Below are 13,189 nucleotides of genomic sequence, written 5' to 3' on the forward strand. Positions count from 1 at the left end.
TAAAGAGAAGTAGATCTGTAAGTCCTGACGTGGAAGGGACATGTGGACACTCCTGAAGGTGCAGGGCTAGGGTCCCTTTGCCAAATGGTGATGCCACTCTTGTCTGTGAACATTTGGAATTGGTGAAACCGTGCTTCAGAGAACATGACACAGCAAGGCTTAGGTTGATTTTGTTCTGTAAGGTAATTTATATAAATTATATCAAGGAATTAGACTACAGGCATAGGATATTCTTTAGTCTTCATGTTTCCCATTAAGTCACAAGAATTTTACTTACTTCTCAGTGCCTTTAGTGAGAAAGGAAAAGTTGAACCTGGATGTCCTAGTTGTCAAGAGGTGACCTCGCTGTGGACAAGCTGATTTGGGCCTACCTCCTGGTCCCCTCCCCTCACCCCTGCCTATCTGAGTGAGGTGAGAGTGGGGGCTGCAAGTTCCACTCCAACTTTTGAAAGGATCAAGGACAAAGGTCATCAGCAGAAGGCTGAGAATTTTCTTAATGTCATTTTGAGTGTGAAATACAGAGACGTGGCTGAACACCCCTCCTGAGTATTGACTGTGTCTTGGAGTTGGAAGCCTTCCACTCACTAAGAAAAGAAACTATTTAGTATTATTACACTTGGAAAGGAAAAGGCAGTCTCCCCTGCCACTTGGCCCAAAACTCCCTGAAGACAATGTTTATTGTAGAACCACCACAAGAACAGAAACAAAAAAGAAAAAAGAGAGCAAATTGTGGAACAGTATATTGAATGCTCCCACCTGTGAAAACGATGATGATGATGATGGTGATAATAATAATAAATGATGCTGTGCTATTTTCTATAAAATGGATCTCAGAAGAGCTTATTCAAAACAAGGTGTGGGGGTGTTATGGGGTCTCTGGCACTTTAAGTCATATACAGACATGTGTTGTTGTCATGCAGCAGCTCTGCTCCCCAAAATTGGCCCAACAGGCTTGCCTGCCTGTCAGCAGCCTCTTGTTTTGATAAGATAAGACCTTCAAAAGCTCATTTTCTAGTTCCCTGGTGAGAGCGGAGTGATCTTAACTTACTGACTGAAAGGACAAAAGTCCACCTCTTGCCTGAAACACCGCACCTCTCTGTTCAGGCCTCGTGCCTGAGATCCTGCCCGCTGATCACATTCCCTGGGGAATTTCAGGAGGTCAGAAGAGCCTGACTCTCCAGTTTCACCTTACAGGTAGCCTCTGAAGGTAGAAACCTGGTCCTTCCCTGGACTTACTTGGCAGTCAGAGCTGACTAAGAATGAAAGTCACTAAAGGTAGGAAAAGCTGTACTGCTTCAAGAAAAAACCTTGGCTTCAGTTTCCTCGATATTGGTTTTACATTTTTAATTTCAAGATAAATTAGTTTCCTTTTTATTTAATTTTATTTGCTTTTTTTTTTTTTTAGGGCTGTAAAGGGAACACTTTGAAAGTAACAGGATGGCACTCTCATCTGCCTGGCATGCACCCCTTCTGCGGAACAATCCTCAGTCAGAGCGGCGTGCTCCTGAGTGCTTCCTCCAGCAGGAAGGAGAAGTTTTCAGTGGGTTCCATTTTCAGAGGAGATGGGCATCCGAACCATGAGCCTGGATCAGAGTTAGCCGGGCAGGGGCACCAGGACCCAGAGACCCACACTGCTGGGCGGCCGTGTGAAAGAGTGTGTGCATTTTCATATCTTGTACTGTAACAAATTACATGAACTGGGGGACTCAAAATAACAGAAATTTATCATTTGACAGGAGGCAAAAGGTCCACAATCAAGGTTTTTTTGTTGTTGTTGTTATTGTGTGTTTTTTTCCAAGTTGTTGTCCTTTCAATCTTAGTTGTGGAGGGTTCTGTTCAGCTTCAAGTTGTTGTCCTTTTAGTCTTAGTTGTGGAGGGCACAGCTCAGCTCCAGGTCCAGTTGCCGTTGCTAGTTGCAGGGGGCACAGCCCACCATCCCTTGCAGGAGTCGAACTGGCAACCTTGTGGTTGAGAGGACACGTTCCAACCAACTGAGCCATCCGGGAGGCAGCTCAGCTCAATGTGCCATGTTCAATCTTAGTTGCAGGGGGCAGAGCCCACCATCCCTTGCTGGACTCGAGGAGTTGAACTGCCAACCTTGTGGTTGAGAGCCCACTGGCCCATGTGGGAATCAAACCGGCAGCCTTCGGAGTTAGGAGCACGGAGCTCTAACCGCCTGAGCCACCGGGCCAGCCCCACAATCAAGATTTTGGCAGGGTTGGTTCCCTCTGGAGGCTCTGAGGGAGAATCCATTCCGTGCCTGTCTCCTAGATTCCTGTGGTTGCTGACAACCTTGGCGTTCCCTTGTTTATGGATGCTTCGTTCTAACCTCTGCCTCCATCTTTACAGGGCCATCTTCCCTCTGTGTCTTCGTGAGTCTCAAATCCCCTCCTGCCTTTCTCTTATAAGGACATCTGTCATTGGATTCAGGGCCCACCCTAATCCTCAATGATCTCATCTAGAGGTCCTTACCTTAATTACATCTGCAAAGACTTTTTCCAAGTAAAGTCACATTTACAGATTCTGGGAGTTAAGACTTTGATTTATTCTTTTGGGAGTCATTATTCAACCCACTACAGAGAGGGACCCAGCAGGACTTAGGACAGTTGCTGTTCTAATTAGTCATGGCAAGTTGCAAATCTCCCTTTAATAATAATTTGCATATTTCATATCTATAAAAGAGGTCCCAGCTGACTGAAATGCATCCTTCCAGCCAGTTGAGGCCTGACTGGAAGATGGGCATAATGAAACCCAGAAGAAACTGGCTGCTCAATGGAAGGAGGAATAGATGGACACTTTGGGACAGGTGGTCAGCTCCTCAGGAACAAAGGCCTTCTTGAGACCCCCTCTCTTCCCCTCCGCTTGTTGTCACTCCCACGCCTTGTGCTGGTAGGGACCTCCCTCCACACCCCTCCTCTACAGATGGGAAGGCTTGATTTGGGTTTATTCATTGTCCAGAGAGCTGGAGCCACTGCTTGGCATTCTTGTTGGGAGAGAGGTCATGACAGAGAAGGCCTGGCCCACAGCTTGAGTTTCTCTGTGAAACTGAGAGACAGCGTGTTGTGTTTGAGGCCCCATGTGGACAGGAAGGAAGCTTACCATGGGGCCCAGCAACCTGGAAACTGTCAGTGGGGGAGGTACTCCAGGAATCCTCCCCTCAAACCTCCTTTGCCAAAAACGGGCTAGCCATTTATATAATTTGCCTGATGGGGAACCAAACCAAGGAAATACTGTTAACTAATTCTCAAAAGTGGAGTATATAAATAATCCATCTTTACTATATAAAATTTGGAACTTTTGGCAAAGAATAAAAAAGAAATAAAAATTACCTATAATTCCATTCCAAATTAAAGTCATTTAAAATATTTAGGTGATTATACTTCCATTTTTAAAAACACATGTGGATGATTTAATTTAATATCATTTGGATTGTTCTGAATATGAAATTTTATATACTGATTTTTCTACTTAATGTCGTGTCACAGCATATATACATGGACGTAAACTGTGCATATGAGGTATAGTTACACATTAACAAAATTAAACATTTATTATGTGTTTGTTGATTACTTTTAAATTTGTTTTTATCTTTAAATTTAAAAATTTTTTTGCATCCTTCATAAAATAAGGAGAGTAACCCTTTGCCTGTATTATTGTTCCAAATAATTTTTCCTAGTTTGATTACTTGCTTTTAATCTTTTATAGTGTTTTGCTTTTTTTTTAACTTTTATTTATTTAAGTGTGTTTTTCCAGGACCCATCAGCAATAAGTCAAGTGATTGTTTCATGGAAGGCGCAGCTCACAGTGGCCCATTTGGGGATCGAACCGGCAACCTTGTTGTTAAGAGCATCGGGCTCTAACCAACTGAGCTAACCAGCAGCTCCCTATAGTGCTTTTGATATGCAGAAGTTTATGGTTCTGACTTAGTCAAGTCTATCATTATTTACTTATGTGACTCCTCTCATTATTGTTTTTATTCTTAAAAAGCCCTTCACCCAAATTTAGTTATCTACCTATTTTTTTCAGTTTTTTAATGAGGTGCTATTTTTACATGTAATGCTTTAATGCATCTGGAAATTATTTTATACTATCAAATAAAGTGTAGCTCTAATCTGATCCTCTCCCACCTTTCAGCCAATTTCTCTAACCCCATGTGCTGTATAATCTACCTCTTGATGGTTTGTGAGCTTTTTTTCTCATACATGAAATTCATATGTTGCTTGGAATGGTTTCAGAGCTATCTTTTTTTTTCCCATTGATTTCTCCGTTAATGCTTGTTGATATAACCTTGTTTTACTTCTTTAGCTTTGTAGTACATTTAATATCTGGCAGAGAAAATGTCCCTTCCTCATCCCAATTATGTTTCTCTTCCAAAAGCTTTATAGTAATCTTATCTGTTAATTTTCCAGGTGAAATGTAGCCAGGAAAATTTTGTCAATTTCTAAATTTTAGTTGTGTCAAATTATTTAGAATTCTAATTGGAAGTGTGGTGAACTATGAATTAACCAGCAGAGAATTGATTTTTTTTCATAAGCTTTCCATTCAAGAATATGGATATTTCTATATTTTCTCACATCTTTTATATTGTTTATAGATCTCATACCTTTGTTTTTAGGGGTAGTTAGAGTACCTTTTCATTGTTATTGTAGCTGTAATATTTTCTGCCATCACACCTTCTAATTGGTTATATAGAAATAAAGTAAATAGTAACTAGAAATTATAGTAAATAACAGTAAATAGAAAAACTTGATCTTTTGGTGTGTGTATTTATTTTGCACACAGGCTCCTTTGCGTTGTTAATTCTAAAAGTTTTCAGTTGATCCCAATTTTCTGGCTGTGTAATTATATTTTTACGAGTGGTAGTAATATTGCCTTCCTCTCTATCTCTCTTTAGGAACCCTGTCTGGTTTTATGTTTTAAGAATTATGGTCTTCATCTGCATGGACCAATTTTACTGAAGACAACCTAGAATTATAATGGCCATTAAGAAAAATGCTCCAATTATTTAAGAAGTGCACTTGAAAACAAGAGTTCCCAAGTTATTATAAATAAACAGAATGGGATACCTATTCTAATTGGCACTCAGAAGACTCCAACAGTCTTCAAAATTCCAAAATAACTTCATTGAAAGATTCACTGCAAAGACCAGTGAAAAATTAAAGATATAAAAGGTACCTGAAATAAAAACTGTAAGACTGATGTAACTCCGACTTCTCCTCTGTATCATCTTTACTTGAGTACTCATGCTACTAATTATCTGTCTCAATTGTCTGTCCACAAGAAAAGACTACATGACCATAAATAAAACTCTTCCAACTTTCCCATCTTGCAAGATGGCGGGTGAAAAAGCTGAGAAGCCGAACACTAAGGAGAAGAAACCCAAAGCCCAGAAGGCTGATGCTGGTGGCAAGGTTAAGAAGGGTAACCTCCAGGCCAAAATGCCTAAGGGGAAGCCCCACAGCAGCCCAAACCCTACCCTGCTTAGAGGAATCAGCAGCTATTCCTGATCAGCTGTGTATTCCCGAAAGGCCATGTACAAGATGAAGTATTCAACAGCTAAATCCAGGATTGAAAAGAAAAAGAAGGAGAAGGTTCTTGCTACTGTCACAAAACTAGTTGGTGGTGACAAGCATGGCGGCACCAGTTGGTACGAAAGGTGTGGGTTATTGTTAAAAAAAAACAAAAACAAAACAAAACAAAAAAAACTTCACAAAATGCCTAGATACTATCTTACTGAAGATGTGCCTCGAAAGCTGTTGAGGCAAGAAGGCCTTCAGTCAGCACGTGAGAAAACCTGGGACCATTCTGATCATCCTGACTGGGCACCATTGAGGCAAGAGGGTGGTTTTCCTGAAGGAACTGGGCAGTGGCTTGAACCTCTGTCCCTCAATTGAGTTCCTTTGCACAGAACACACCAGAAATTTGTCACCGCCACCTCCACCAAAGTTGGTATCAGTGGTGTGAAAATCCCCAAACATCTCACTAATGCTTACTTCCAGAAGAAGCTGCCCAAGCCCAGACACCAGGGTGAGAGCTTCGACACAGAGAAAGAGAAATACGACATTACAGAGTGGCACAAGGCTGATCAGAAAGCGTGGACAAGCAAATTCGGCCCAAAATCAAAGTCATTCCTCAGCTCCCGCGCTCCCTCCACTCTGTGTTTGCTCTCACAAATGGGGTTTATCCTCACAAACGGGTGCTCTAAATGTATTACGAAGAATCGAACTAAATATCTGATCTGTTAAAAAAAAAATTCTGCCAAGATAGTGGCATAATAGACACCCCATATCTATCCTGGAAGGAGAGCCCCCATATGGACTCCTCCAGGGTTGACAGGACTCTGAGGAATTTTCTGGTAAACTGCTGCTAGTTATTCCCTTAAACAGCCAAGGAGAAATTAAAATTAACATTGGTGGAAAACCTTGCCAAATTCTGGTAGACACCAGAGCGGCACTCTCGGCTTTAAGCCCCAATTGCTTTGGAGCCTGTAGATTAGATCCTGGGAAAACTGGCAGAAGAGAATGAAGGCTGAGCATGCTTACCAGAGTCAGCTCTCCCGAATCTCCAGTCAGTTCTGTAGTGTTCAGTCAAGAGAGGAAGGTGATATTTCATGTTCATTCTTTTCCAAATCCAGATCCTTTGGTTATTGATCCTTTCTCTCTCAGGGATAGCTGTTACCTTCGTGTTTGTCTCACTTTGTGTTCCGAGAACTTGGCTTGTCAATCATCAGGTTGGGGGCCCCAAAACATGGCTGGACAGAAATATGGGTTGTATCCCATTTGTGGCTAGATATAGCTAGATAGAAATATGAGTTTCATATCCCGTTTGCAGCTAGGGTCTATTGCCAGCCCTCAGGGGAATTGTCAAAGTCTTTTTCTTTGGTTATCTTTGGGAGTGGCTCTGGCTTTGGGAGGGTAGTATCTTTTGCACCCTCTTTGGGGATGCCTCTTGGGGTTGTTCAGTACTGCCAGGAATATTTACTGTTTGTCCTGGCTGAAAGCTGATGAGATATTTGAAGGGATTTTTCTTTTAAGTAGTGCTATGGTTAGAAGTTGGCCAAATTGGAAGCTGATTTTCTCTCTCTCTCTCTTTCTCTCTCTCTCTCTCTCTCTCTCTCTCTCTCTCTCTCTGTCTATCCATCTACCTATCTACCTACCTACCTATTTACCTTTTATTTATAACTTTTATTTCTATCTCATGTCTTATTGCACTGGTCAGAAATTTTGAGAATAATGTTAACCAATTATAAGATAATTGGCTTTATCTTTTATTCCTGTTTTCAATTGGAACAGCTCTGGTATTTCACTATTGTGCATGATATTTGCAAATTTAAGAGATTTGTTCTCTTCTTGTTTGCCTTTGTTTTGTTTGTTTGTTTTTGGGTTTTGCAGGACCTCAGGTGCAGTTCATGGTATGACATCATTGGTCTGTGCAAGGCCCCCTCTAGTACATGTTATGTATAAGTTTATTCCATCCATGTATGTCTTTCTCTCCCAAAGTAACCCAGCTTATGTGTTGAATGTGTGTCTTTTTGTATGTGTTCTTATGAACCCAGCATTGTTTTTGCCTGCTTGTATTTTAAATTTACATAATGTTATTTGGTACATCTCATTCTGTTTGCCACTAAACACTACATTTTTAGGATACTTCCACATTGCTATGTGTTCAGCCAATCAGATGCCTCTAATATGTAAATAATTCTCTAGGGTATACATCCACTACATCTTATCTGTCTTTGTCCCGGGACCTTTCAACTCCCTGATGCCACAAATAGTGCTGCAGTAGACATCCTTATTCACGTGGCCTTCGGGAGCTGTGCGAGAATTTCTAGGAGTGGAACTGTGAGGTCCTGAGAACACGGACACCAGTTTTGAGTAATACCGCCTGATTGTTGTCCAGAATGGCTGCACCAGCCCACACGCCCCCACCCCCAGCACAGCATGGACATTCCTCTATCCCCTCAGCCTCACAACATTCAACACATCATAGTAATATATGACAACCTGGTTAAGAAAAAACCCCTAGCACTGCAGGAAACCCACCATCACTTCCACTCCCTGGAGGCAATCAGTCTCCATTCATTTACATCTTCAGTGTTTCAGGGGGTTACTTTCATTATCTAAATGATATTTGGCATATTACTTAAGATAAGTAATTTTTATCATGACAAAGAAATATCTTTCCATGCTCAGTTTTAAAAATTCCCATCAGGATTGCATATAGAAATTGTCAAACAAATGACATGGTTCCCTGCTAGGAACAGTTCCTTAATCTTAAATTATCTTGATTTTTTAAACTACTATCTACTGGATGATGGCTAAATCATTTAGTAGAGTTTTAAGTTGAATTTCCTGCTTGGTATTAAGAAATACTGTTGTATTACTGCTCTATGTGACCCTAATACATCCCAAGAGCAACCTGGAAAACCCAAAGCACTCTGTGTTAATCAGGGTCAGCAAACTGTGCCTTGTCACCTGTTTTTGCAGGTCTCAAGGCCAAGAGCCTTTGAGAATGATTTTTACATTTTTAGACGGTTGAAAAACATTTTTTTAAAGCATAATATTTTATGACGTGAAATTTACATGAAATTCAAATCCAGCATCCATAAATAAAGTTTTGTGGGAACACATCCACGCTCATTTGTCTACGTGTTATCTATGGCTGCATTCTCACTTCAACCAGAGTTGGAGAGTTGAGACAGAGGTCATATGGCCCAGAGAGCTGAAAATATTTACCATCTGTCCCTTTACATGAAAGCTTTGCTTTTTACCCTTGGTATAAATGACTCATCAACAAAAGTATGGAGAATCTACTAGTGAAGGATGTGCTGTTCTGGTCCCCATGGGTGTTTATGGTCCTGTTAGGGAGACAATCACAACCCAGGGAGACAAGTGCTAAGATGGGGCAGCAAGGGGGGTTCCAGGGGGACATAGCAGCCTGTTAGCCACACTGGGGAGATCAGGGAAAGCTTGCCAGAGGCGGTAATGTCTAAGCAGAGACCTAGAAAGTGAGAAGGAGCTGGCCATATGAAGGTGGGTTAGGGGAGGTTGGAAGTTGCAGGAAGAATGTTCGGGGCAAAGGGAACAGTATGTCCAATGGCCAGAGGTATCATGGCTTGTTGGAGGAACTGGGAGATGTTTGCATTATGATTTGCATTATAGGCTTATTTGTAGTTAACCTAAGTTTAGTTTGCATATGAATAAATAACTGCCTGTATAGGAGCTCTTGGTGGTGTAAGCAAGGAAAGGGGAAGGTCAGATATTGATTGACTGATGATTCACTCATTGATTCACTCACTCACTCACTCATTCATTCAATGAGAATTTATTGAGGACCTTCTTAGTGCTGAGCACTGGGTTATGTTATGAAGATAGTGGAAAACATGAGGCGGTCCCTCTCCTGATAGTTCTCACGGTCTAGTGAAGAAAGCAGACAGAAAAGTAATTTCCCCAGGTATGAGAAGTGCTCACACTGCCATGTCAGGGAGGGCCCACTCCATTTCTAACCTCTTTCTCCCTCGCCATCTAGTCATTTTCCCAGCCTCCCTTGCAGCAGGGGTGGACATATAACCAGTTTTGACTAATAAGATATAGGAGAGATCTGCTGAGAAATATCTAGGAAAACTCTTCATATTAAAGGTGAAGCCACGAATGACACCATCACTTTGCCCCTCTTTCCTGCCTGTTCACAATCCCTGAATGGGATTGTGATGACACATGGGATCTGTGGCAGCAATCTTGTGATAATGAGGTGATAATTGGTTCTTGTTGGCATCATCGAGCTGCTGTACCAAACCAGGAACTACCTACCTTCAGGGATGCCTCGCTGGGTGAGATCATTATGCATCATTATAAGCCACTGGCTCTGAGCTGGGGGTGATTTCGCCCTCTAGGGGATGTTTGGCAATGTCTCGACACATTTTTGGTTTTCATTACTGGCGTCTGGTGGATAGAGGCCAGGGATGATGCTAAACATCCTATGATACACAGGACAGGCCACACACCAAATAATTATCTGGTCCAAAATGTCGATAGATCCAAGCTGAGAAACATTGGCTTAAGCCACTGCTGACCAAGTACTTTCTTTACGCACAAAGAGTGTGAGAGCCTGGCCCCAAGCCATGGGAGTGTGAACAGACTATTGTCTCCTTAGGGCACAGAAAAGAGAAGTGCAGGGAAGTATTCCAGCTGGCTTCACGCATGCAACACTGTTAGTCTTGGACCAAGTTCCGTGAGAGAGTTGTGGACCCTAGTCCCTCAGGTGAGACCTCAGTGTAGGTTCCCCCAGACCTCAGGCTGCCACTGCCCAAGTGCCTACTGTGTGCCCTGGGATGGGTGCTCGTGTGACTTGCCTCTTTGAAGTTTCCTAGCAATTCTGCAAGTTCAGTATCATTTATTCCCATTGTACAGCTGTGAAAACTGAGATTCAGATGAACAATGGAGTTCCATAGTTAATGACATGCTCTGGAGACTGACAGATTTTAATCTGCTATTTATCACTGTCATTTAAACATTTTATTTTATCTTTTTGAGCACCACTTTCCAAATCTGTAAAATAAAACAATATCTACTTTATAAATATTATGGAGAGAAGTGAAAATAAATAATGCATGTAAAAGCTCTTAGTACAGGGCCTGACAGAATAAATATTTCACAAATGGTTGTTATTTTTAGTACTATTACTAGTATGCCCCCTAGGGGTGAGGAGCTCGGGTTGTAGTACAGCTCTGTCCACGTCAAACCTGCTATCATGATGGTCAACTGAGTTGCCCACCTGCAGTGGGGACCCAGGAACAACTGAGGGAAGGGAGACTCTGGGAACCACTGGAGGAACAGGAAATGTCACTGAGCCAGGGGAGTGTGGATGGGAATTGAGATTCATTGAGCACACTGTAGGCACAAGACCTAAATTCAGTTATTTTTGCACAGGAACTAAAAGAATGTTCTGAGACTACCTTTTGGCCAGGGAACTTTGGCCCCCGGTTGGATCTGGCTTGAGAAAGGGTGAAGTCACAGTCTCTTAGGTACCTCTCACTGAGGAGAGGGAAGAAAACACCTCTCCAGGAGGCTCGGTTGGTGGGAGGCCCAAACACGGGGTGGGGGCTGGACCTTGACTTGGCGGATTCCAAGCAGAGGGTGTGGCCCTGGGGTGGAGGGCGTGGCCCTGGGGTGGAGGGCGTGGCCCTGGGAAGGAGGGCGTGGTCACGTACTTGCTCTTTGCTCCTGGGAGTCACCAAGGCAAGCAATGATTTCCATAATGCAAATTCTCTTGCCCTTACGGAGGCAGATTTCTGGGAATTGGGATTCCAATCTCAGAGGGGTTTGAGTGTCTCTTGTGGAAATTCTTCTCTTCCATATGTCACTCAGGACTGCCCCACCCATGGCTCCTGAGATGGGCACACTCTCCCCTACCCACTCCTCTTCATTTGATACCTTCATTTTCATTCAAGACCAAGTTTATCTTTTATGACCCATGTTGCATACCCAGGTCACACAAGAGGATGAATAGTCTTTCTAAACAAACATACAGACTCCCAGGAAAAAAATTCTCCGTTTTGTGAATATACCACCGTTTACTCATTTTATTGTTACTGGGCATTTGAGTAGTTTCAAGGTTTTGAGTTTTTGGCTATTGCAAAGAGTGCTGAAATGTCACTCTTATGAAGTTGTTTTAAGGGCTCATGTGCATGCATTTCTGTTGTGTGTATATCTAGGAGTGGAATGCTGGGTCATTGCATGGGTATGTCTGTTCAGTTTTAGTAGATATTGCCACTCCATTTTCCAAAGTATCTGTACCATCTTCCACTCCCATTAGCAGCATATGAGAGTTCTCTGGCAGACCCACATCCTCTCTGACACGTGGAATTGTCAGCCTGAGAATTTACAGCTACAGCTACTCACAGCACTACGGTTGAATCTCATAAACATGCAATAGAGTGAAAAGAAAGCCAGACAGAAAAGAAAACATGCAATCTGATTCCATTTATATAAAACCCCCACACAGGCAAAAATAAGCTGTTAGGAGTTAGGATAGTGGTACCTGTAAGAAGCTCAAGGACGCGGGGCTTCTGGGGTGTAGGTAATGTTTTGTTTCTTAGTCTGGGTGCCACTTAGACTGTGTCTATTCCCTTTGTGAAAATCGATCAGGCTGTATAGTTACGATGTGTGCACTTTTACACATGTTGTTAAAATGTTTTAAATATTAAATTAAACTTTCAAAAAATATTTTCTCTCACTCTTCCTCTCTCCTTTCTTCTGTCATCTTTTCTCACAGCACTGGGTTGGGAACCGCCCCCTTCAGCGTCCCCTTCGTGGCTGTGTGACCTGTACAAGTTGCACAGGACCCGCACTCAGACGGGCCTGCGATTGGTTTCACGTGCTGCTGTCTCTATCTTGAAATTCTTAACACTTTTTGACAAGGGGCCCTTCGTTTTCATTTAGCTCTGGGCCTTGTGTCTGGTCCTGTGTCTCTCCACACATCCCTGCCCAAGGCTTGGTCCTTGACGGGCACCGAGGACAGGCTAGGTTGCCCCGCTCCCTGATTAGAGAAGGTGCCGAATGCCCACGATGGCCCCAGCGTGGTTCTCCCTCCCGTGAGAACCTGCAATTGTATATCCCTGCGGATGAAAAGACTGGGTCATAAGGTAGGTTCACGCACAATACTCTCAGTGGCTCTCTGCTCTTGCCCTTATATCTGGTGTCTTTTTAAAATTGTGGTAAAATATCCGTAACATGAGACTGGTCATTTTAACCAGTAGCATTAAGTCTATTCACATTGGGTAAACATTTCACAAATGGCTATTATTGTTAGCACTGTTACTAGAACTCCACCCTCCATCTCCAGCACTTTCTCATCTTCCTGAGGTGATCCTCTGTACCCACGAAACAGCAACTCCCCGCTCCCCTCCGCCTGCTTTTGTGATTGTCTCTGTGTGTCTCTCTTCCCAACTACACTGTGAACTCCATGAGGACCAGCTGGGGCTTATTCACCTCTGAATAAAAAGGAGCTTGTGTGTTGCACACAGGGCTTGGAGGAGGTGAGTAAGAAAACACAATTTTGTTAAATAAATGCAAAGTAGGGGATATAATTTAACACTTCTTTGAAGCCTAGGTTGGCTCTTGGGCTAATAAATTCTGTAAATTCAGTGTTGAGACAGTGCCCAGCACATAGCTGGAATGAAAACTTGTTT

At 42.6% G+C, this 13,189-nt stretch overlaps 1 pseudogene; it reads left to right on the forward strand.

Moving 5' to 3' along the window:
• Positions 1–5,333: 5,333 nt before the first annotated feature.
• Positions 5,334–6,205, forward strand: LOC109450894 (large ribosomal subunit protein eL6 pseudogene; annotated as a pseudogene).
• The last annotated feature ends 6,984 nt before the right edge of the window (positions 6,206–13,189 follow it).

This window comes from Rhinolophus sinicus, chromosome 2, assembly GCF_057876585.1.
Source record: "Rhinolophus sinicus isolate RSI-liver-muscle chromosome 2, RSI-T2T, whole genome shotgun sequence".
NCBI lineage: Eukaryota > Metazoa > Chordata > Mammalia > Chiroptera > Rhinolophidae > Rhinolophus > Rhinolophus sinicus.